Genomic DNA, 22,298 nt, shown 5'->3' with positions numbered 1-22,298 from the left:
CTGTCAGAGGGTCAGTGCTGAGGGAGCGCTGCACTATAAGAGGGTCAGTAGTGAGGGAGCGCTGCACTGTCAGAGGGGCAGTGCTGAGGGAGCGCTGCACTGTCAGAGGGTCAGTACTGAGGGAGTGCCGCACTGTCAGAGGGTCAGTGCTCAGGGAGCGCTGCACTGTCAGAGGGTCAGTGCTGAGGGAGCGCTGCACTATAAGAGGGTCAGTAGTGAGGGAGCGCTGCACTGTCAGAGGGGCAGTGCTGAGGGAGCGCTGCACTGTCAGAGGGTCAGTACTGAGGGAGCGCTGCACTGTTAGAGGGTCAGTGCTGAGGGAGCGCTGCACTGTCAGAGGGTCAGTACTGAGGGAGCGCTGCACTGTCAGAGGGTCAGTACTGAGGGAGTGCTGCACTGTCAGAGGGTCAGTGCTGAGGGAGTGCTGCACTGTCAGAGGGTCAGTGCTGAGGGAGCGCTGCACTGTCAGAGGGTCAGTACTGAGGGAGCGCTGCACTATAAGAGGGTCAGTAGTGAGGGAGTGCTGCACTGTCAGAGGGTCAGTGCTGTGGAAGCGCTGCACTATAAGAGGGTCAGTAGTGTGGGAGTGCTGCACTGTCAGAGGGTCAGTGCTGAGGGAGCGCTGCACTGTCAGAGGGTCAGTGCTGAGGGAGCGCTGTACTGTCAGAGGGTCAGTGCTGAGGGAGCGCTGTACTGTCAGAGGGTCAGTGCTGAGGGAGCGCTGCACTGTCAGAGGGTCAGTGCTGTGGGAGTGCTGCACTGTTAGAGGGTCAGTACTGAGGGAGTGCTGTACTGTCAGAGGGTCAGTACTGAGGGAGTGCTGCACTGTTAGAGGGTCAGTGCTGAGGGAGTGCTGCACTGTTAGAGGGTCAGTACTGAGGGAGTGCTGCACTGTTAGAGGGTCAGTGCTGAGGGAGCGCTGCACTGTCAGAGGGTCAGTGCTGTGGGAGTGCTGCACTGTCAGAGGGTCAGTACTTAGGGAGCGCTGCACTGTCAGAGGGTCAGTACTTAGGGAGCGCTGCACTGTCAGAGGGTCAGTACTGAGGGAGTGCTGCACTGTCAGAGGGTCAGTACTGAGGGAGTGCTGCACTGTCAGAGGGTCAGTACTGAGGGAGCACCGCACTGTCAGAGGGTCATTCCTGAGGGAGCGCTGCACTGTCAGAGGGTCATTCCTGGGGGAGCGCTGCACTGTCAGAGGGTCAGTACTGAGGGAGTGCTGCACTGTCAGAGGGTCAGTACTGAGGGAGCGCTGCACTGTCAGAGGGTCAGTACTGAGGGAGCGCTGCACTGTCAGAGGGTCAGTACTGAGGGAGTGCTGCACTATATGAGGGTCAGTACTGAGGGAGTGCTGTACTGTCAGAGGGTCAGTACTGAGGGAGCGCTGCACTGTCAGAGGGTCAGTGCTGAGGGAGCGCCGCACTGTCAGAGTGTCAGTACTGAGGGAGCGCTGCACTGTCAGAGGGTCAGTGCTGAGGAAGCGCTGGACTGTCAGAGGGTCAGTACTGAGGGAGTGCTGCACTGTTAGAGGGTCAGTACTGAGGGAGTGCTGCACTGTCAGAGGGTCAGTACTGAGGGAGCGCTGCACTGTCAGAGGGTCAGTGCTGAGGGAGCGCTGCACTGTCAGAGGGTCAGTACTGAGGGAGTGCTGCACTGTCAGAGGGTCAGTACTGAAGGAGCGCTGCACTGTCAGAGGGTCAGTGCTGAGGGAGTGCTGCACTGTCAGAGGGTCAGTACTGAGGGAGTGCTGCACTGTCAGAGGGTCAGTACTGAGGGAGTGCTGCACTGTCAGAGGGTCAGTGCTGAGGGAGTGCTGCACTGTCAGAGGGTCAGTACTGAGGGAGCGCTGCACTGTCAGAGGGTCAGTACTGAAGGAGCGCTGCACTGTCAGAGGGTCAGTGCTGAGGGAGTGCTGCACTGTCAGAGGGTCAGTGCTGAGGGAGTGCTGCACTGTCAGAGGGTCAGTGCTGAGGGAGTGCTGCACTGTCAGAGGGTCAGTACTGAGGGAGTGCTGCACTGTTAGAGGGTCAGTACTGAGGGAGTGCTGCACTGTCAGAGGGTCAGTACTGAGGGAGCACTGCACTGTCAGAGGGTCAGTACTGAGGGAGTGCTGCACTGTCAGAGGGTCAGTACTGAGGGAGCGCTGCACTGTCAGAGGGTCAGTACTGAGGGAGTGCTGCACTGTCAGAGGGTCAGTACTTAGGGAGTGCTGCACTGTCAGAGGGTCAGTACTGAGGGAGTGCTGCACTGTTAGAGGGTCAGTACTGAGGGAGTGCTGTACTGTCAGAGGGTCAGTACTGAAGGAGCGCTGCACTGTCAGAGGGTCAGTACTGAGGGAGCGCTGCACTGTCAGAGGGTCAGTGCTGAGGGAGCACTGCACTGTCAGAGGGTCAGTGCTGAGGGAGCACTGCACTGTCAGAGGGTCATTCCTGAGGGAGCGCTGCACTGTCAGAGGGTCATTCCTGGGGGAGCGCTGCACTGTCAGAGGGTCAGTACTGAGGGAGTGCTGCACTGTCAGAGGGTCAGTACTGAGGGAACACTGCACTGTCAGAGGGTCAGTGCTGAGGGAGTGCCGCACTGTCAGAGGGTCAGTACTGAGGGAGCGCTGCACTGTCAGAGGGTCAGCGCTGAGGGAACACTGCACTGTCAGAGGGTCAGTGCCAAGGAAAGGGTGCTTTGTCAGAAGTTCGGTGTTGCGGGTGGGGGGAATTGTGTTCTTCCAGCTATTTGGTTTGTCCCTTGCACCATCCTTTTTTTGATTTCTTATGCAAAATCATCTCTCTGCCTGAATTATTCGAATCATAGGCCACCCTTTCTCCTGCTATTCAGCTGTTGACACTTTACTCACACCATTTGACACTTTTGGTCACCTGCAGAGACACCTGTTATTCAGCCTGTTGACACTCCTCTCATACCACTCGTATTTCTCTTTCGACATTCTTCATTACCTTAAATTACCTGAACTTTATCTCTCCACCTATAAATTCTGTGCTTGTGTGCCTCCCTCCACTTCACCTGGCAAAGGAGCAGAACTCCGAAAACTTGTGAATTCAAGTAGATCTGTTGGTTACGTGACTTCTGACTTTGTTGACCCCAGTCCAACACCATCATCTCCACATCATACCTAAGGGAGGGGTTAGGTCAGCTAACTTGGTCGACTGCTGTGACAGAAGCTACACCATTTCACATGACACTAATGACTGAGCCGGGCTGAATGGCCTCCCCCCCACACTCACTGTACTGCCCACTAACTGGGTGTGGAATGTGTTGATGGTAGAATGATGAGACATGTTAGGACACAGCGAAGGGAATCAGGCAGGCAGATGGAGCATCAGAAGATCAAGAGAATTGGGAGTTCACCTCAGGAAGAACAATGATGAGAGTTTTTACTGATTTGTTGGGTGCATTTTGAGTTTATTTTTAATTTGGGTGTAATACACGGTTGTTGAAACATGTTGGCTGTCTGTGAATGTAACTGAGTCCGCAATTGTGTAATTAGCTGGTTACATCAATGCCACAAGCTGCATTTCTGGCAGGGAATTTCTTGATGCTATTGTGTAAGGTTGATCAGGATAATACTGCTGAAGGTGTACATTACAGCTTAAATGGCAACATTCACACTTAAGTCAGGGAAGAGACAAAGTTCCATGATGGCACTCTCAGTACGGTGCTGAGGGAGTACTACACCAAGAGAGGGGGAGGGTCGGTGCCAAGGAAGCGCCGCACGACCAGGGGGTGGGGGCATTCGGTGCCAAGGGACAGACACACCATCAGGGGTGGTGGGTTCAGTGCCAAGGGAGCATCTCACTGTCAGAGGTGCTGTCTGTCAAAAACATTGATAAGGGACAGCCAGGACTTGGCTTAAGGTGAGCGCAAGAGATCCTGCAGCTAATATTCTAAGAAAAGCACAGGAGCTATCCCTTGGTTTCTTGGCAGCTATTGTTCCTTTATTCGACACCACATTAATAGTTTATCTGGTCGTACCCACAATGAGGTAAAGAGATTTGGGATATCCTGATGGGGAAGGTATGAAAGGTGCCACGTAAATGCAAGTTTCTCTTTCAGATGGATGTGATTCGGCCCATCATGTCTGTGCTGGCTTTTTCAAAGAGCTGTCCAATTAATCGAACTCTGCGGTCCCTCTCTGCTCAGCCCTGCACTCTCCCTCTTCATCCATGTATCAAATTTCCCTCATCAAACCTACGAATGAATCTCCTTCCACTCAGGCAACATTTCTTCATGTAACACCTCTATCTCTTTGGGAATCGTTTTATATCCATGTCCTCTGGTTATCAGCCCATTTGCATCTGGAAACATTTGCTATCTCTTTATTCCAAACTATGCATGATTTTGAACAAATCAGTTAAATCCCCTCTTTAACTTGCTCTGCGCTAAGGAGAGCAACTCCAGCTTCTCCAGTCTCTCCACATGATAGAAACATAGAGAACAGGAGCAGGACTTGACCATTCAACCCCTCCAGCCTGCTTAACCATTCAATATGATCATGGCCAATTATCAAGTTCAATACACTCATCCCACCTTCCCCATATCGCCCTTGATCCTTTAGCCACATCAGCTATATCTACTTGCTTCTAGAAAACACAATGTTGACTATCCTTAATCAATCCTTGCCGTTCCAAATACACATAAACCCTGTCCCTTAGGATTCCTTCAGACAATTTGCCACCACCTATTTCAGGCTCACTGGTCTATAGTTCATTAACTTTCCTTTACCACCATTCTTAAAAAGTGACACAACATTAGCCAACCTTCAAACTTCAGGCACCTCACCTGTGAAGTGGTGATTGTTTGAAATGTGTCACTCTTACAGATCTCCTGACAAGTGCAAGACAAAAAGTTTCAACAATGCAACTCTGCTTTCACAGGGGTCACTATTTCAAGGTCAGAAGTCACACTACACCAGGTTATAGTCCAACAGGTTTATGTGAATTCACAAGCTTTCATAGCACTGCTCCTTTGTCAGTGAAGTGGAGGACAACTCCTGGTGTCATGTGACTTCTGACTTTGTCCTCATCAGTCCAACCCCCCATCACATTTAAAAATAAAGGGTCGCCCATTTTGAACAGAGAAAAAGGGATAGCGAGTCTTTCACAAAAGCATAGAACCCCTATAGTGTGGAAGCAAGCCATTTGACCCATCCACTCCACAGCGGCTCTCCAAACAGCATCCCACCCAGACTCACCCCTCTATCCTTTCCCTGTAACCATGCATTTCCCACAGCTAATCCACCTAGCCTACACATCCCTGGACACAATGGTCAACTTAACATGGCCAATCCACCTAATCTGCACACTTTGGACTGTGGGAGGAAACAGGAGCACCCGGAAGAAACCCACGCAGACACAGGAAGAATGTGCAAACTCCGTGCACACAGTTGCCCGAGGTTGGAATCAAACCCAGGTTCATGGCGTTGTGAGGCAGCGCTGTTAACCACCGTGCCACCTTGTTGCCCTGGTAGGAATTCTCTTCCTCAAAAGATGGCTGAAACAGACTCCTTGTGTGTTTTTAAGGTAGAAGTGGATAGATTCTCAATAAGCAAGGGCACAGAGGTTTGGGTAAATGGGGTTGTGGAGTAATCACATTAGCCATAATCTTCTTGAATAGTGGAGCAGGCTTGAGGCGCCAAATGTAGACTTGCATATCTCCCTTTCCAGTAATGTGCTATACTAACACTAAAATTAAAGTATAAGATTGTGGAGAACATTGACATTAACACTGTTAACTGAGTAAATCTGGTAGAACTGATTTAAACAAGATCAGTACAGTATAATGTCTGCCTGTAATACAGTGACAAAACCTGAATTTTGAATTATAGGACATCCTTCAAACAGACCAACACAAAAAGAAATAATTATTACTTGGTGGGACACTCTGAATAGAATTAGTTTTCTTACAAGAGCCAGCATAAAAGATAAACATTTATTTTGTTCTAATCCGACAATACAGCACAACACAAATACTCCATCAGATCTGGTTGGCACGACTTAACTCGGCCACATTTTCTGGCTCCATTTGGAAGCAGAAACATGGATGAAAACAGCTATTGTTCAGATATCTGAGTATTTTTCTGTTTTTCCCAGAAAGAATAGTCACAAAGAGCCGAGGAAACTGTCCACTCATGCTCTTCACTTAAAAGACAGGCTTCTGAGGTGTTCTGAGGACCACTAACATCAGGATCTATTTACCTGATTCCCATCTGTACAAGGAAAAAAAAAATGACAAATGTTGCTTGAAAACCAAATATAGGCCAGCTGCTTTTTTGTTGCTAGCAAGAGGCTGGATGATGATGCTTCCCACCTTCTACAATCGCCAGTTCAATTAAGGGAGATCTGGAGCCCAACTGCCAGCTCAAGACTCATCATCAATCCAAACTTCAGGGGAGGAGCTGGCACTAACCATGATATTGCTGGGCTAGTAATCCAGAACCACAGGCTAACGCAAGGACAACCTGGGTATGAATCTGCTGCTATGGCAGATAGTGAAATATGAATTTGAAAACAGCCCAGAATGACAAAAAGTAGCATAATAGTGACCACTGCCAGTTGTGTAAAAGCCCACTATGTCCTTTAGTGAAGGACATCTGCTGTCCATATCTGGTCTGGCCGACACAATTTGCCCTCCAGGCAGTTTGGGATGGACAATAAAATGCTGCCACAGCCAGCAACATTCATTCGTGTGATCAAACTTTTAAATATAAACTTGAGCTACAAGTCAGGCCAAACATCTCAAATGGTGGTTTTTAAACTATGTATTCTAGAGTTGGGTAAAAATAGCTAGCCATTTTGAGAATTTTTTTAGCACTGACAAGGGCAGTTCTGAAAATAAGGCAAAAGGAAAGCTGAAGTTACTGTGCACTGTGTCCTTAATTTACTGGATTCAATGGATTTTATTACCAATAAGTATAATTTGCTCGGACCTCGCATCTCTCATTTTTCTCAACTAAGCTGAGATGGACCATTTGCTATTTTCATGACTTCTGTTGCCCAAGTGACATAACCAAAGGCCCCAGGCACAGTTTGACATATGGAGAGTTACTGTTGCACCGTGCTATGTTTTCGAGCATGCACAACACGGTTTCCCCAACATTACATCACACACAAGCCGAGGAAAGGCTTTTTTCTCTTGCTGCTACTGATTCCAAATTCTTGCTTCTAGTTGTGCCACACCTTTCTCCCTTTACTGCTGCCGTGTTGAACACAACACACCATTTCTTATTCAAACTTATTCCGTGACAACAAGAAAGCCTTGCATTTATATAACACCTTACGTGACTACAGAACATCTCAAGTGTTTTACAACCAATGAAATACATTTGAAGTGTGTTTACGGTGTAAATTAGTGGTACGGCAACCAATTTGCATTCAGCAAGCTCCCACAGCAGGGCAATAATGACAAATCACTTGTTTTCCTGGCGGTGATTGTGGGATAAATATGGACCAGGACGCCAGGGAGAAGTCTCCTATTCTTCTCTGAAGTGCATCCCATGGGATCTATTGCACTGACCCGAGCCAGCAGCCAGAGCCTCAAGTCTAGCAAGTCATCCAAAAGGCAGCATCTCTAACTGCGCAGCACTCTATCTGCACCGCACCACACCAGGGACTCAATCTGGGTTTGTTGTGCTCAAGCCCTGGAGTAGGACTTGAACTCAGAACCTCGCCACCACTGAGATTTAAATCTGGGCAGTTCTTTAGCTTCCCCTTCCTTTCAATTCAGAGAGTCAGCAAATAATTCATTCTCTATTCAAACAACTTCCGCCCCTACTCTTTGTCACCTTGGCAATGACTGAACTGGTCACGGTAAACATCACCTCCTGTTCAGATGCCCTTTCCTTCCTTTCATTATGGCTATTTTTAAACATTTGAGACTTATCTTGAATGCCTCATGCTTTTCTTCTCAGTTCAGTTGCTCACATTTTACAACGATAAAGCATACAATTGGCTCTGGTAGTGTTGTGGCGTTGCCAATGATGCATCATCTTTGAAAATATTTGCATAAAGCTTTTATTGTCTAAAATAAACAATGATGTCTACAGCAACAGGCGAGGCAATTTTTCTTCCCCTGTAGTCATTAAGCAGGAATTGGAAATAAGAGGGACTATTAGTCAGAATAGATCCTATCTGACTCTTCTTATACACAGTAATCTGCAAGAAAATTCAAATTCACTCTGTGGTAAACACTAGCTCTATTTAACAGAAGCACTGCTCCCTGTTCCCAGCTCAGGGCAAACATCATATCAGATTTTGCAACAGAACACCATGTTCTGTGGAGCTAGGAGCTTCCAGGGAATTGCTTAACCGGCTCAGTTAGATCCGGATGAGTGGACCACCTCTGCTCTTGGCATAAGTCGGACATGGTCTGCTGATGGTGTTCGCTTCAGCTGGAACCGGAGTATACTTACAGAATCAGACAGCAATCCTGCTCCCCACAGAATCAGACCAGTCAGGTACCTCAGAAACCACGGGTCAATTAACAAGAAGCAAACAGATGTCATTCGGCTGAATGCCCCACAGAATTTTCAATGCTCTTTCACAATTGCTCTGGTTTTAGCTGTCTCAGCTCCTACTCTTTAATCACAGCAAAATGTTTATCTTCCCTTTGTCAGCTGCAGCTGTGTGTATTATACAACGGAGTCTTGCCCTTGCCAATACAGCAGAGTAGATAGACAGCGAGCGACCACTGCTGTGTGTGTTGGGGGAAGGGACAATCTCAGTGTTACCGTCATTACACTGGCTGAAATCAACTCTCAAAAGGTCCAGTATGCAGTCCTTAGAACTCAACAGGCTTGGTTTTAAACCAGTGTCAAAGTGTTGGTTAACTAACGTGTTTACTACAGAAATTATCACCGGGAGGTGGGTGGGAAGTTCTCTCACAGTGAGTAATTAGAATAAGGTGGTGGAGTTGGTAACGTCCCTGCCTCCGAGCTATATCACAGAATCATATAGCACGGGTGGCCACTATTTGGCCCACAGTAACTGCATCAGCACAAATAGCATTAATGTCATTCTTCTGCCTTTTGCCCCTGGCCTTGCACATCGGATGATTATTTGGATAGCTTTCTTGAACAGCTCAGTTGAACCTGCCTCCGCCACACTACAAAACCGCTTTCCATACCTTAACAACTTGCTGTGAAAAGGCTTTCGTCACATTCCTGGGAGACCCCCAAGGATGTGCATTCAGTCCCCTACTGTACTCCCTGTACACCCAGGGCTGTGTAGCCAAATTCCAAATGAAAGCCATCTACAAGTTCACTGATGACACCACTGCAGTAGGATGCATATCTAACAACAATGAGTCGAAATACTGATAGGAGACAGAGGACCTGGTGATGAGATGCAATCAGAACAACCTCTCTCTGAATATTGGCAAAACTAGAGAACTGATCACTGACTTCAGAAAGGAAGGAGGAGAACATGTCCCCATCGACCACAATGGACCAGAGGCTGAGAGGGTGGACAGTGTCAAATTGCTCAGAGTGGCGATGACCAACAACCTGTCTTGGACTTCCCATGTAGATGTCATGGTCAACACAGCACAACAACACCTCTCCTTCCTCAGACGGCTCAGAAAATTTGCTATGTCCATAAGTACCCTCACCAACCTTTGCAGATGCACCACAGAAAGCATACTGTCCAGGTGCATAACGGCCTGGTATGGCAACTGCTCTGCCCAGGGCCTTAAGAAACTACAGAAGATGGTGTGCACAGCCCAGGCCATTGCAGAAGCCAACCTTCCCTCCATGGACATGGTTCGCTGCCACAGAAAGGCGACCGAAATCAAAGACCCATCCTACCCTGGTGATGATCTCCTACAACACATTCTGTCAGGCAGAAGACACAGAATTCTGAACACACACTCAAGCAGGTTCAGGAACAGCTTCTTCCCAGCTGTTATCAGACGGATTTGTGGACTCTCTAGCCTCAATTAACACTGATCTTGCTAACGTTGATCTTGTCTAGCGCACGTCCTGTGTAATGTAACCTGTATGCCTCTAACAGATAATAGGAACTACAGATGCTGGAGAATCCGAGATAACTAGGAGTAGAGCTGAATGAACACAGCAGGCCAAGCAGCATCAGAGGAGCAGGGAGGCTGACATTTTGGCCTCAGACCCTTCATCAGAAGCAGTGGAAAAGAAAGGGATTTGCATCAAATCATCCCTTTCAAATCCTCAAAACATCCTAAAGCTCTTTGTAGCTGGTGACTTATTTTCAAAGGATGGTCACTGTGTAATTTAGGATACACAGCAACTAGCTCGGGCATAGCGGCAATGACAAACAGCAGATAATCTAATTTATTTAGTAACAGTTATAGGCCACAGCACCAGGAAGATCTTTACTGCACTACTTTGAATAACTCCATGAGATTGTTTGTATCCATTAGGCAGGGCAGATGGATTTGAAGAAGAGTCACATTGGACTCAAAATGTTACCTGTTTCGGTCTCCACATCTGCTGTCAGATCTGCTGAGTTTCACCACCACTTTCTATTTTCATTTCAGATTGCCAGCATTCACTGTATTTTGCTTTCATTAGCGCAAATCGGTCTTCAGTTTAATGCCTCGTTCAAAAAACAACAGCTCTCAGAGCACAGCCCTCCCTCGGCACTGGCCCCCTCAACAGCATAGTGCTTAGTGCTGCCTCTCCAGTCAAGTAGCCATTTCTCAGCACTGCCCTTCCAACCCTGCAAAGGTGTGACAATATCCTGGGACTAGCAACCTAACAGTACCTTTAACACAAGGACTGCAGCAGTTCAAAAACCAAGACTCTGCATCAGCACCTTCACCAGGGGCAATTTGAGGGCAATAATTAGGGCTTGGTCATTACGCAGAAGAACATTGTAATCACACAATTACAATCATCTCCTGGGCAGTGAACTCAGATTGACCGTATGAGTTGCTGCACTGTGATATTCCCAAAATAGATGCAACTTACCATTGATTATCACTGACTGCATAGTTTATCTTCCTGCAACTACACCGGCTCCATTAAATAAACAGAGGAAAGCAAACACTAAATATGGGCAAACAAAATTCCAATGTGTGTTGTGAAAGGGCACGCATGTTTGTGTACACAAGTCAATCCATCCTCGTTACACAGAAACTGCGGTTTCCCTAGACCCTTCAGTGAATACAGTCAGTTACATCAGTCCTCACAGTAAACTCCTCTCTCAGCACCAGTCAGAATTCTCAATGGGAATGCAGCAAAGAAGGCAGCCATTTAGACCAAGAGCCTGTTCCGTCTTTCAGTGGGAGCCCAGGCTGGTCAGTGACCCAAATCCATTTACCTGCCTGTGCCCCACATCTCACAACACCCCAGGCTAGAAAAATCAAAGGACCTCAACATTTTAAGACTGACAATTTATCCAGTATCAATTGCCAATTCTGCTTTTTATTCACTTATGGGATGTGGGAATTGCTGGCTAGGCCAACATTTATTGCCCGTCCTTAGTTGTCCTTGAGAAGGTGGTGGCGAGCTGGCTTTTAAACCACGTGCTGTAGATTGACAGATAATGCTGTTACGGATGGAATTCCAGCATTCTGACCCAGTGACAGTGAAAGAACATTGATAGGTTTCCAGGTCAAGAACTCTGTTCCCCACCAAAACTTGTTTTCTTCTGCTTGGACCTCTGAAGCTGGAAGTCAATGTTGGGAATGGCATTGGCACATCGATTGCAATATGTGGACCCTTGACGTGTCTGCACAGAGAGAACATTGGTCAGGATTTTGAATAGTTCAGAAGGGAACTTGCAGATGGTGGTGTTCCCATGTATCTGCTTTCTCAGGAGCCTTGGCAAATTACTACAATGCATTCTGTAGTACATTGAGCACTGGTAGAGGGACTTGATGAATGTTTGAAAGTCTTCTGTTCTGTCTTTTTTCGATCTAGAGAGACTGGCCTCACAGTTGCCCACACTGGGAACCACATGTCATTGTTTAGTCCATTCACGTAACATATCAATGTAATTTGCAATTCTGTTCTCATCTATGCAGACTACAATGTCACTTAACTCTTTGACAAATCTGGATATATGGCTTTCTGTCCCCTCATCCAAGACATTAATAAATGCTGTGAATGATTGGCACACATCAATGCAGCGCATCACTTCCTATTGATGGGAGGACCTGCCAATTGTCCCCACTCCCTCCTTCCTATCACAAAGTACATGTTCTAGCCAGGGTTTCAATATTACGTACATGAAATCAGCAGCCCACCCACGACAACTAAATAGATAATGAAGGGTTAATTGAGCTTATTAAAAGCTGAATTGACCCCAACATTTGTCATAGCCTGACCAGACAAATCTCTCACTACACAGTGATGATTTAAAGGTCACCACATCTCACCATAGCCAGTGTGAGAAATTGAACTCATGCTGTTGGCATCTCTCTGCATTGTAAGCTAGCCATCCAGACAACTGAGTGGCCCGCTTAATATTATGCCATCCACACAACAGTACAGTTTGTCTGCAGTATGTTATTGTGTGGTATGATGCAACACTATAGGCTTAGGTTCATGACAGATTCATCAAGGAGATCTGTCCAATTTCTAAGAAGTAAAAGCCTCTATAGCAGCTCAAGGTGAAACCAATTAGTTCTTTTGAAACCGTGATTGAAAGAACATCTCTAGGTGTTATTTTCTGAGAAGGGTGTCTCTATGACATCAGTGCATGATTAGTGATTTGATCATATCATAAAATGTGGAAGCAGAAGTAGGCCATTCAGCCCCTCAATTCTGCTCCTCAATTCAATGAGACCGTGGATGATCTGGTAATCCTCAACCCTATTTTCCTACCTTTTCCCAAAACTCTAGATTCCCTTTCTAGTAAAAAATCTGTCACAGGCATAGATTCACTGCTCTGAGGGGAGAAATTCCTCCTAATCACATCCTAACTGGGTGATCTCTTATTCTGAAATTATGATTTCTGGTCCTAGGCTCTCCTGTAAGGAAAAATAACACATCAATCCTAACAATATGTTTCAATAAGGTCAGTTCCCATTTGTCTAAACTCCAATGAGTCCAGGCCCAATCTACTCAATCAATCCTCTTAAGAAAATCCCCCGCCCCCACCTGGAATCAATCTAGTGCACTCTGGACTGCTGTCAATTTCAGTTTAACTTACCGTTAGATAAGGGAACCAAAACTATTCATTGTATTCCAGCTGTGGTCTGCCTTGTGTAGTTATAACTAAACCTCCCCACTTTTATATATCATTCCCTTTGAAATAAAACTCAACATTGTTGGCCTTCCCTATTTTCTGCCGAACTTGGATGCTAGTTTTTTGTGATTTATGCGTAAGGATTTCCCAATTCCTCTGTACTTTAGCTTTCTGCAATCTTTCTCCTTTGACATAATATTCAGCTCCTGTAGGCAGAATTAAAGTCGACACAGATCAAAGCTCTATGGTCTTCTGGAACTCATTTAGAGACAGACCAGAGGTAAATTTGAGATGGCAGGACCTTCACAGTAACCTCATCTGGTGCGGGAATTGAATCCATGTTGTTGGTGTTACTCTGCATTGCAAACCAGACATCCAACCAACTTGGCTAACCAACCCCAAATTTTCTATTCTTCTTGTCAAAGTACATAACCTCATTTTCCCACCACATTATATTCTACTGCCAAGTTTTCAGTCATGTGCTTAATCTGTTTACATCCCTCTGCAGACTGTGTCATCTTCACTAATTGCCTTCCCACCTATTTTTGTCATCTGCAAACCTGGAATAGTCCATTGATTTTCACCATCCAAGTCATTAATATATATTTCAAACAATTGTGACTCCAGCTCTGATCCCCACAGACACAGCACTAGATAGAGGCTGCAATCCTGAAAAGGTTTCCCCTTATCTCAACTCTGTCATGTATAGTTCACCAATTTCGATGGGTGCTGACAAACTACCTAAAACACCATGTGCAATGCCTTATCAAATGCTTTCCGAAACCCAAATAAATTGCATCGATTACTTCCCCGTTATCTATCCTGCTTGTTACCTCCACAAAGAATTCTTATAACTTTGTCAGGCTTGATTTTCCCTTCATGAAGCCATGCTGGCTCTCTTTTATTGTATTATGAATTCCAAATGCTCTACTATTACTTCTTTTAAGATAGTCTCTAGCATTTTCCCAATAACAGATGTTAAGTAACTTGTGAGGCTGGATGAACACAGCAGGCCAAGCAGCATCTCAGGAGCACAAAAGCTGACCTTTTGGGCCTAGACCTTTCATCAGAGAGGGGGATGGGGTGAGGGCTCTGGAATAAATAGGGAGAGAGGGGGAGGCGGACCGAAGATGGAGAGAAAAGAAGATAGGTGGAGGGGAGAGTATAGGTGGGGAGGTAGGGAGGGGATAGGTCAGTCCAGGGAAGACAGACAGGTCAAGGAGGTGGGATGAGGTTAGTAGGTAGGAGATGGAGGTGTGGCTTGGGGTGGGAGGAAGGGATGGGTGAGAGGAAGAACAGGTTAGGGAGGCAGAGACAGGTTGGACTGGTTTTGGGATGCAGTGGGTGGAGGGGAAGAGCTGGGCTGGTTGTGTGGTGCAGTGGGGGGAGGGGATGAAGTGGGCTGGTTTTGGGATGCGGTGGGGGAAGGGGAGATTTTGAAGCCGGTGAAGTCCACATTGATACCATTGGGCTGCAAGGTTCCCAAGCGGAATAGGAGTTGCTGTTCCTGCAACCTTCGGGTGGCATCATTGTGGCACTGCAGGAGGCCCATGATGGACATGTCATCTAAAGAATGGGAGGGGGAGTGGAAATGGTTTGCCACTGGGAGGTGCAGTTGTTTATTGCGAACCAAGCGGAGATGTTCTGCAAAGCGGTCCCCAAGCCTCCGCTTGGTTTCCCCAATGTAGAGGAAGCCACACCGGGTACAGTGGATGCAGTATACCACATTGGCAGATGTGCACGCGAACCTCTGCTTAATGTGGAAAGTCATCTTGGGGCCTGGGATAGGGATGAGAGAGAAGGCGTGGGGGCAAGTGTAGCATTTCCTGCGGGTGCAGGGGAAGGTGCCGGGTGTGGTGGGGTTGGAGGGCAGTCGCAAACCATTTCCACTCCCCCTCCCATTCTTTAGATGACATGTCCATGATGGGCCTCCTGCAATGCCACAATGATGCCACCCGAAGGTTGCAGGAACAGCAACACATATTCCGCTTGGGAACCCTGCAGCCCAATGGTATCAATGTGGACTTCACCAGCTTCGAAATCTCCCCTTCCCCCACCGCATCCCAAAACCAGCCCACTTCATCCCCTCCCCCCACTGCACCACACAACCAGCCCAGCTCTTCCCCTCCACCCACTGCATCCCAAAACCAGTCCAACCTGTCTCTGCCTCCCTAACCGGTTCTTCCTCTCACCCATCCCTTCCTCCCACCCCAAGCCGCACCTCCATCTCCTACCTACTAACCTCATCCCACCTCCGTGACCTGTCCATCTTCCCTGGACTGACCTATCCCCTCCCTACCTCCCCACCTGTACTCTCTCCACCTATCTTCTTTTCTCTCCATCTTCGGTTTGCCTCCCCCTCTCTCCCTATTTATTCCAGAACCCTCACCCCATCCCCCTCTCTGATGAAGGGTCTAGGCCTGAAACGTCAGCTTTTGTGCTCCTGAGATGCTGCTGGGCCTGCTGTGTTCATCCAGCCTCACATTTTTTCTCCAGCATCTGCAGTTCCCATTCTCACTTAAGTAACTTGTGGATAGTTTTTGTCTCCTTCCCTTTGTAAATAACGATGTTCCTTGGCAGTTTTCCAATCCTCTGGGACTTCTGCAGAATGTAAAGATTCTTTCATGATTAGTACCAGTGTATACACTATCTCTGCAGCCACTTCCTAGGATGGTACCCCATCAAGCATATTTAACCAATTATAGCAACATTGTTGAATAAGTTTTGTTTGATAATAAACCAATAATACTGTACACTAAGTAACCTGGTTGATGGATCTTTTTGTGTTAAACAATCTAATATAGATAAGCTTTTTAATTGGCATCTTGGAAACCAGAAGAAGTATTTTTATTGTATCTTGTGACCATGAAGTAGTGGAGCACTGGTGCACTCCTCTAGCCATGGCTGTATCAAGATTCAAGTGTCTGTTAGAGGCAGTGATGCAACGCCCTCTCCCAGCACTGCCTCTGTATGGAAGATGGCTTAAAACAGGCATAGAGATCTAGTGTCTGCAAGAAGAATGAGAAGATGCTTTTATTGAACATCATCACTGCTTTCTCTCTCCCAAGCAGCAGCAAATATTCCTTGTTAAGTTCCAATCTCACTCAGTTTATTGTTAGGTCTTCTGTACTGGGCGCACATCAATGACATCAGCACCACCATCTTTCTGCATCATTGTGGTGGCAAAGATGCTTCAATGAACAATTGCCCACTCAGCGTACTGCTCCCAATCATTATCACTTACAGTTAATCACTAATGAACAGACAGCTCCTACTGAGAGGTCTTTTTGAAATGTTTCCATGGGGTGTGGTGTCACTTGAAACGAGTGGCTATTTCAGACAGCAGTTAAGAGTCAACCATATTACTGTGGATCTGGAGTCACATGTAGAGTTTGGATAGAAGAGGAAAAGGCTTCATGAAGGGAAAATCAAGCCTGACAAAGTTATAAGAATTCTTTGTGGAGGTAATGAGCAGGATAGATAACAGGCAAGCAGTCAATGCAATTTATTTGGGTTTCTGAAAGGATTTGATAAGGCATTGCAAAATCAAGTTCCTTCAGTTAAGGGTGATGGATTTTGTTGAGAGAGGCCTTTAAGACTCTGGGATGATCTGATAATGTTGCCACAGAACTTTTCCCCACATGGCATAAATAGCACCGTGTGGGCGGAGTTGAATATGAGAAGATAGATGTGTGTGAAGAAGCATAGCAGAGAACAGTCTGAAGTATTAACAGTAGGATTAGAGCCTGGTATGTCTCAGATTACCATTTACACTAATACTTAGTATTAATATTCTAAAATCACAGCTCAAAAGAAACCCAAGGTTGAAGACAGTTTTTGATCTTGCTTCCTTCTTGAACAGTCCTCTTCAACCCAAACTCTTAGATGTGGAACAAAACCACATGCTAAATTAGATTCCTTTCCTAAAGAGTGTGGGATGTTTTACAACCATCAATACTTGTGATTGACATCATGGAGAGGAGCTTTCAATTACAGATGCATTAACTGAATTTAAGTTCCACAGCCACTCTGATGGAAATCCATTGTCTTAAAACATGAGACCGGGTCTCTAGATTTTGTGACATGCCCATTAATCTCCTCTGTTAATCAGATAACAAGCTTCCATTATAAACAAAAGAAAATACTTGAAACACTCAATTGGTAAGTAGTTGAGTCATGGAGTTATACAGCATGGAAACAAACTCTTCAGACTAAATCATCCATGTGGACCAGATATCCTAAATTAATCTAGTCCCATTTGCTACCATTTGGCCCATATTCCTCGAAAGCCTTCCTATTCATATATTCATCCAGGTGCCTTTTAAATGTTGCTAGTTGTACCAGCTTTCACCACCTCCTCTGGCAGCTCATTCCAGACATGTGTGAAAAAGTTGCCCATTAGGTTCCCTTTAAATCTTTTTCCTCTCACCAAAAACCTATGCCCTCCACAATTGGACTCTCCCAGCTCAGAGAAATAATCTTGACTATTTACCATATCCATGCCCATCATGATATTATGAAACATCTACAAAGTCAACCCTCAGCCTCTGATGCTCCAGGGAAAATAACCCCAGTCTATTCAGCCTCTCCCTATAGCTCAAACACTCCAGTCCTGACAATATCCTTATAAAACTTTTCTGAACCCTTTCAAGTTTCACAACATCCTTCCTATAGCAGGGAGACCAGAACAGCACACAGTATTCCAAAAGTGGCTTAACCAAAGTGCTGTTCAGCCACAACATGACCTCCCAACTCCTATACTCAATGCACTAACCGAAGAAGACAAGCATACCAAACACCTTTTTCACTATCCCGGCTGACTGCAACTCCACTTTCAAAGAACTATGAGCTTGCACTTCAAGGTCTCTTTGTTCAGCAACACTCCCCAGGACTTTACCATTAACTGTACAAGTCTTGCCCTGATTTGCCTTTCCAAAATGAGGCAACTCACATTTATCTAAATTAAACTCCATCTGACACTCCTTGGCTTATTGGCACATCTGATCAAAGTCGCGTTGTACTTTGAGGTAACTTTTGTCACTACACCTCCAATTTTGGTGTCATTGGCAAATTTACTACCCATATCTCCCATGTTCACATCCAAATCATTCATATAATTGATAAAAAGCTGTTGATTCAGCACTGATCCTCGTGGCACATTGCTGGTTACAGGCCTCCAGTCTGAAAAACAACCCTCCACCACCACCATCTGTCTTCTACTTTTGAGCCAATTCTGTATCCAAATGGCGAGTTCTCCCTGAAATCCATGTGATCTAACCTTGCTAAACAGTCTACCATGAGGAATCCTGTCCCTATAGATCACATACACCACTCTGCCCTCATCAATCCACTTCATCACTTCTTCAAAAAACTCAAGTTAGTGAGACACGATTTCTGACACACAAAGCCATGTTGACTATCCTTAATCAGTCCTTGCCTTTCCAAATACATGTAAATTCTGTCCCTGAGGATTCCCTCCAACAACTTGCCCACCATCAGTTTCAGGGTCACTGGTCTATAGTTCCCTGGCTTTTCCTTAAATAGTGGCACCGCGTTAGCCAACCTCCAGTCTTCACCCGTGGCTATCAACAAGACAAGTATCTTAGCAAGGGGCCCAGCAACCACTTCCCTAGCTTCCCACAGAGTTATAGGCTATGCCTGATCAGGTTCCAGGGACTTATCCACCTTTATCTATTTTAAGGTGCCCAGCACCTCCACCTCTGTAATATTGACATTTTTCAAAATGTCGCTATTTATTTCCCCATGTTCTGTATCTTTCATGTCCTTCTCCAAAATAAACACTGATGCAAAATACTCATTTAGCATCTCCCCCATCTCCTGCATTTCCACCCTTAGTTGGCCTTGCTGATCTTTAAGGGGCCCTATTCTCTCCCCAGTTACCCTTTTGTACTTAATGTGCTTGTAGAATCTCTTTGGATTCTCCTTAATCCAATTTGCCAAAGCTGCCTCATGTCCCATTTTTGTCCTCCTGGTTTTCCTCTTAAGTATATTCCTACTGCCTTCACACTCTTCTAGGGATTCACTCAAGCTGTGCTGTCCATACCTGACATATGCTTCATTTTTATCCTTAACCAGGACTTCAATTTCTCACTTGCCCTAGTCATCCAGCATTCTCCACATCTACCAGCCTTGTTCTTCACCCTAACAGGAACATCATGTCTCTGGATTCTTATTATCTTTGTTGGGATGGCCCAGTGGTGAGCACTACCACCTCACAGTGTTAGGGACCTGGGTTCAATTCCACCCTCAGGTGACTGTTTGTGTGGAGTCTGCACATTCTCCCTGTGCCTGTGCGGGTTTCTGCCAGGTGCTCCAGTTATTCCCACAGTCCAAAGACGTGCAGGCTCAGTGAATTGGCTGTGCTAAAATTCCCATCATGTTCAGGAATGTGTAGGTTAGGGTTGTCAGCCATGGGAAATGCAGGGTTACAGGGAAAGGGTAGGGGGATGGCTCTCGGGCAGGATACTGTTCAGAGGGTTGGTGTGGACTTGTTGGGCCAAATAGCCTGTAGGGATTCTATGGTCTCAATTTTGAAGGCATCCCATTTTCCAGCCATCCATTTCATGGCGAATATCCGTGCCCAATCAACTTTTGAAAGTTCTTCCCTAATATTGTCATAATTGGCCTTCCTCCAATTGAGAACTTTAACTTTTAGATCTGCCTGCGGTGACAGGAGCAAAGTAAAGTTTCTCTTCAATCTTCTGGCTCAAGAGGCTCCCTAACCTGTTGTGTATTTGCAGCACTTTCTGCTTCAAACTTCCTACACCCACAGGGTTTTGTTACATCTCTGCAGTTCATCTGTATTTTTAAAGCTGCTGATCACATTTCCCAAATGTCAAATAAAACCCAAAAATAACTGCAGATGCTGTAAATTAGGGACAACAATAGAAGTTGCTGGAAAAGCTCTAAGGAAGGGTCACTGGACCCGAAAGGTTAACTCTGATTTTTCCATCACAGATGCTGCCAGACCTGCTATGCTTTTCCAGCAACTTCTGTTTCCATTCCCAAGTGTCAAATTGAATTTCAGCCTCAGATATACTTACCAGAATCGCACTTGCATCAAACTTTTTGTGGATCCTGCAGTCTTTTATCAAACACTGGTGTGGGATCTTTTTAAATGGAACAAATAAAATATAAATACAAATTAAAATTGCTGGAAATCCCTGAAAGTTTACAAGAAACTGCAGCAGGAACGTGATGGAGTAATTTAATTTTCATCATCAAAAAATATCTCCATTTTACAACATTCTCTCTCCGGATAAATTTATGACTTAAAAATGGACAAAAATGGAACATGTGGTATTGAGTTTCCAAAGCTATCATTCGCTCGTCGCCCTTTCACATGCACACTTTCCTTCTCATTCTCTCCCTCTCCTACTTCACATTCTATTTCTAATTTTCTCTCTCTCCTCATTCGGTTTCTCATTTTCTCTCTTTCCTTCTCATTCTGTTTCTCATTCCCTCCCTCTCCTCCTCCTCATTCTCCTTCTCTCTCTCACACTGTCTGTTCTCCCTCTCCTTCCCACTCTCTTCCTCATTCTCTCCCTCTCAGCCTCTTTGCCTCACCCGGTCTCTGTACCTCCCCATCCAAACCCCGCCTCTCTTACCCCTCCCCCCCACCTCTCTATTCTGGGTCCAGTCAATCGGAGTTTACTCGGAGCACCGAGGGTCTTCCCCGGGACATGAGGGGGTGAAGCTGCTTCTGTTCCCGTGGACTCCCGGTGCTCGGTGCTGGGGCCGGCCCACACACCCCTCCCCGGATCCCGGCGCTGGGATGTCTCCTCTCTCCACCCACCCCGGAACCCTATGCTGAGATCTCCCCCCACCCCGGTGTTGGGATCTCACCCCCACCCCCCACCCCGGTGCTGGGATCTCTCCACCCCCCGCCCCCCGAATCAATGTGCTGGCAGCCCACCTCCTGCTCCGGTTCCCGATGCTGGGATCTCCCCCCACTCCCTGGGTCCAGGCGCTGGGATCTCTCCCTGGTTCCCGGTGCTGGGACCTCCCGCGGGTCCAGGCGCTGGGATCTCTCCCCGGTTCCCGGTGCTGGGATCTCCCCCCGGATCCAGGCGCTGGGATCTCTCCCCGGTTCCCGGTGCTGGGACCTCCCCCGGATCCAGGCGCGGGGATCTCCCCCCACCCCGGTTCCCGGTGCTGGGATCTCCCCCCGGGTCCAGGCGCTGGGATCTCTGCCCGGTTCCCGGTGCTGGGACCTCCCGCGGTTCCCGGTGCTGGGATCTCCCCCCGGTTCCCGGTGCTGGATCTCTCCCCGGTTCCCAGTGCTGGGATCTCCCCCCGGTTCCCGGTGTTGGGATCTCCCCCCGGTTCCCGGCGCTGGGGTCTCCCCCCGGTTCCCGGCGCTGGGATCTCCCCACCCCCCGGTTCCCGGGAGAAGTTACGGCTCTGACCTGCTCCGGGCTCCGGCCGCTACTTTATTCCTTTCACTTCTCCCCGGCGGAAATGGGAAGGAAAAGGGGGCGGGAGCCGGAGCAAGATCCGCTCCTGGAACAGGGACTCGATCCCATCAAAATCCGGTGAATGGGGCTCGATCCCATCAAACAACATTGACTGGGGTCGGTCTCATTAAACACCAGCGCGCCTGCACCCGATCCTAACAGTTCCCACTGACTGACCACCACCCTCATCAAATCCCACCAGACACAGGAGTCAATCCCAGTGACTGGACCCGATCCCAGTTAAAATCCCAGTACCCGGACTCGATCCCAGTAAAAAAAACACAGTACCCGGACCCGATCCCAGTAAAACAAACACTGTAACAGGACCCGATTCCAGTAAAAATCCCAGTAAAAGGATCCGATTCCAGTTAAAATTCCAGTAACAGAACCTGATCCCAGTTAAAAACACGATGACAGGACCTGGTCCCAATAAAAACCCTAGCAACTGGAACGGATCCCAGTTTAAAAAAAAAGTAACAGGACCTGATTCCAGTTAAAAAAACTAGTAACACAACCAGATCCCAGAAAAAAATCCCAGTAATAATAGGACCTCATCCCAGTAAAAATCCCATCTATTGGCCCTAACTCCAGTACAATCCCACACAAAGACACAATTGGAACGAACTCTCTCCACTGATGCTGCCCACAG

General features: G+C 47.0%; 1 protein-coding gene across 2 annotated transcripts in view; it reads right to left on the bottom strand.

Moving 5' to 3' along the window:
- Positions 1-21,708, bottom strand: part of tspan9a (tetraspanin 9a) — a 192,141-nt gene extending 170,433 nt beyond the window's left edge. The window contains exons 1-2 of one of the 2 annotated variants that reach the window (XM_048548674.2): positions 21,602-21,708; positions 20,237-20,302 (exon numbers count right to left, since the gene is read on the bottom strand). The gene's annotated coding sequence lies outside the window, so the exon portion shown is untranslated. Of the gene's footprint in view, positions 1-8,416; positions 8,612-20,236; positions 20,303-21,601 lie in introns of those variants that run through there. The other variant, XM_048548676.2, reaches the window with a different exon arrangement.
- Between the last annotated feature and the right edge of the window lie 590 nt (positions 21,709-22,298).

Source organism: Stegostoma tigrinum, chromosome 18 (genome assembly GCF_030684315.1).
Source record: "Stegostoma tigrinum isolate sSteTig4 chromosome 18, sSteTig4.hap1, whole genome shotgun sequence".
Classification (NCBI taxonomy): domain Eukaryota; kingdom Metazoa; phylum Chordata; class Chondrichthyes; order Orectolobiformes; family Stegostomatidae; genus Stegostoma; species Stegostoma tigrinum.
Note: the sequence above shows the minus strand (reverse complement) of the source record. Positions and strands in the feature narration are given on the sequence as shown.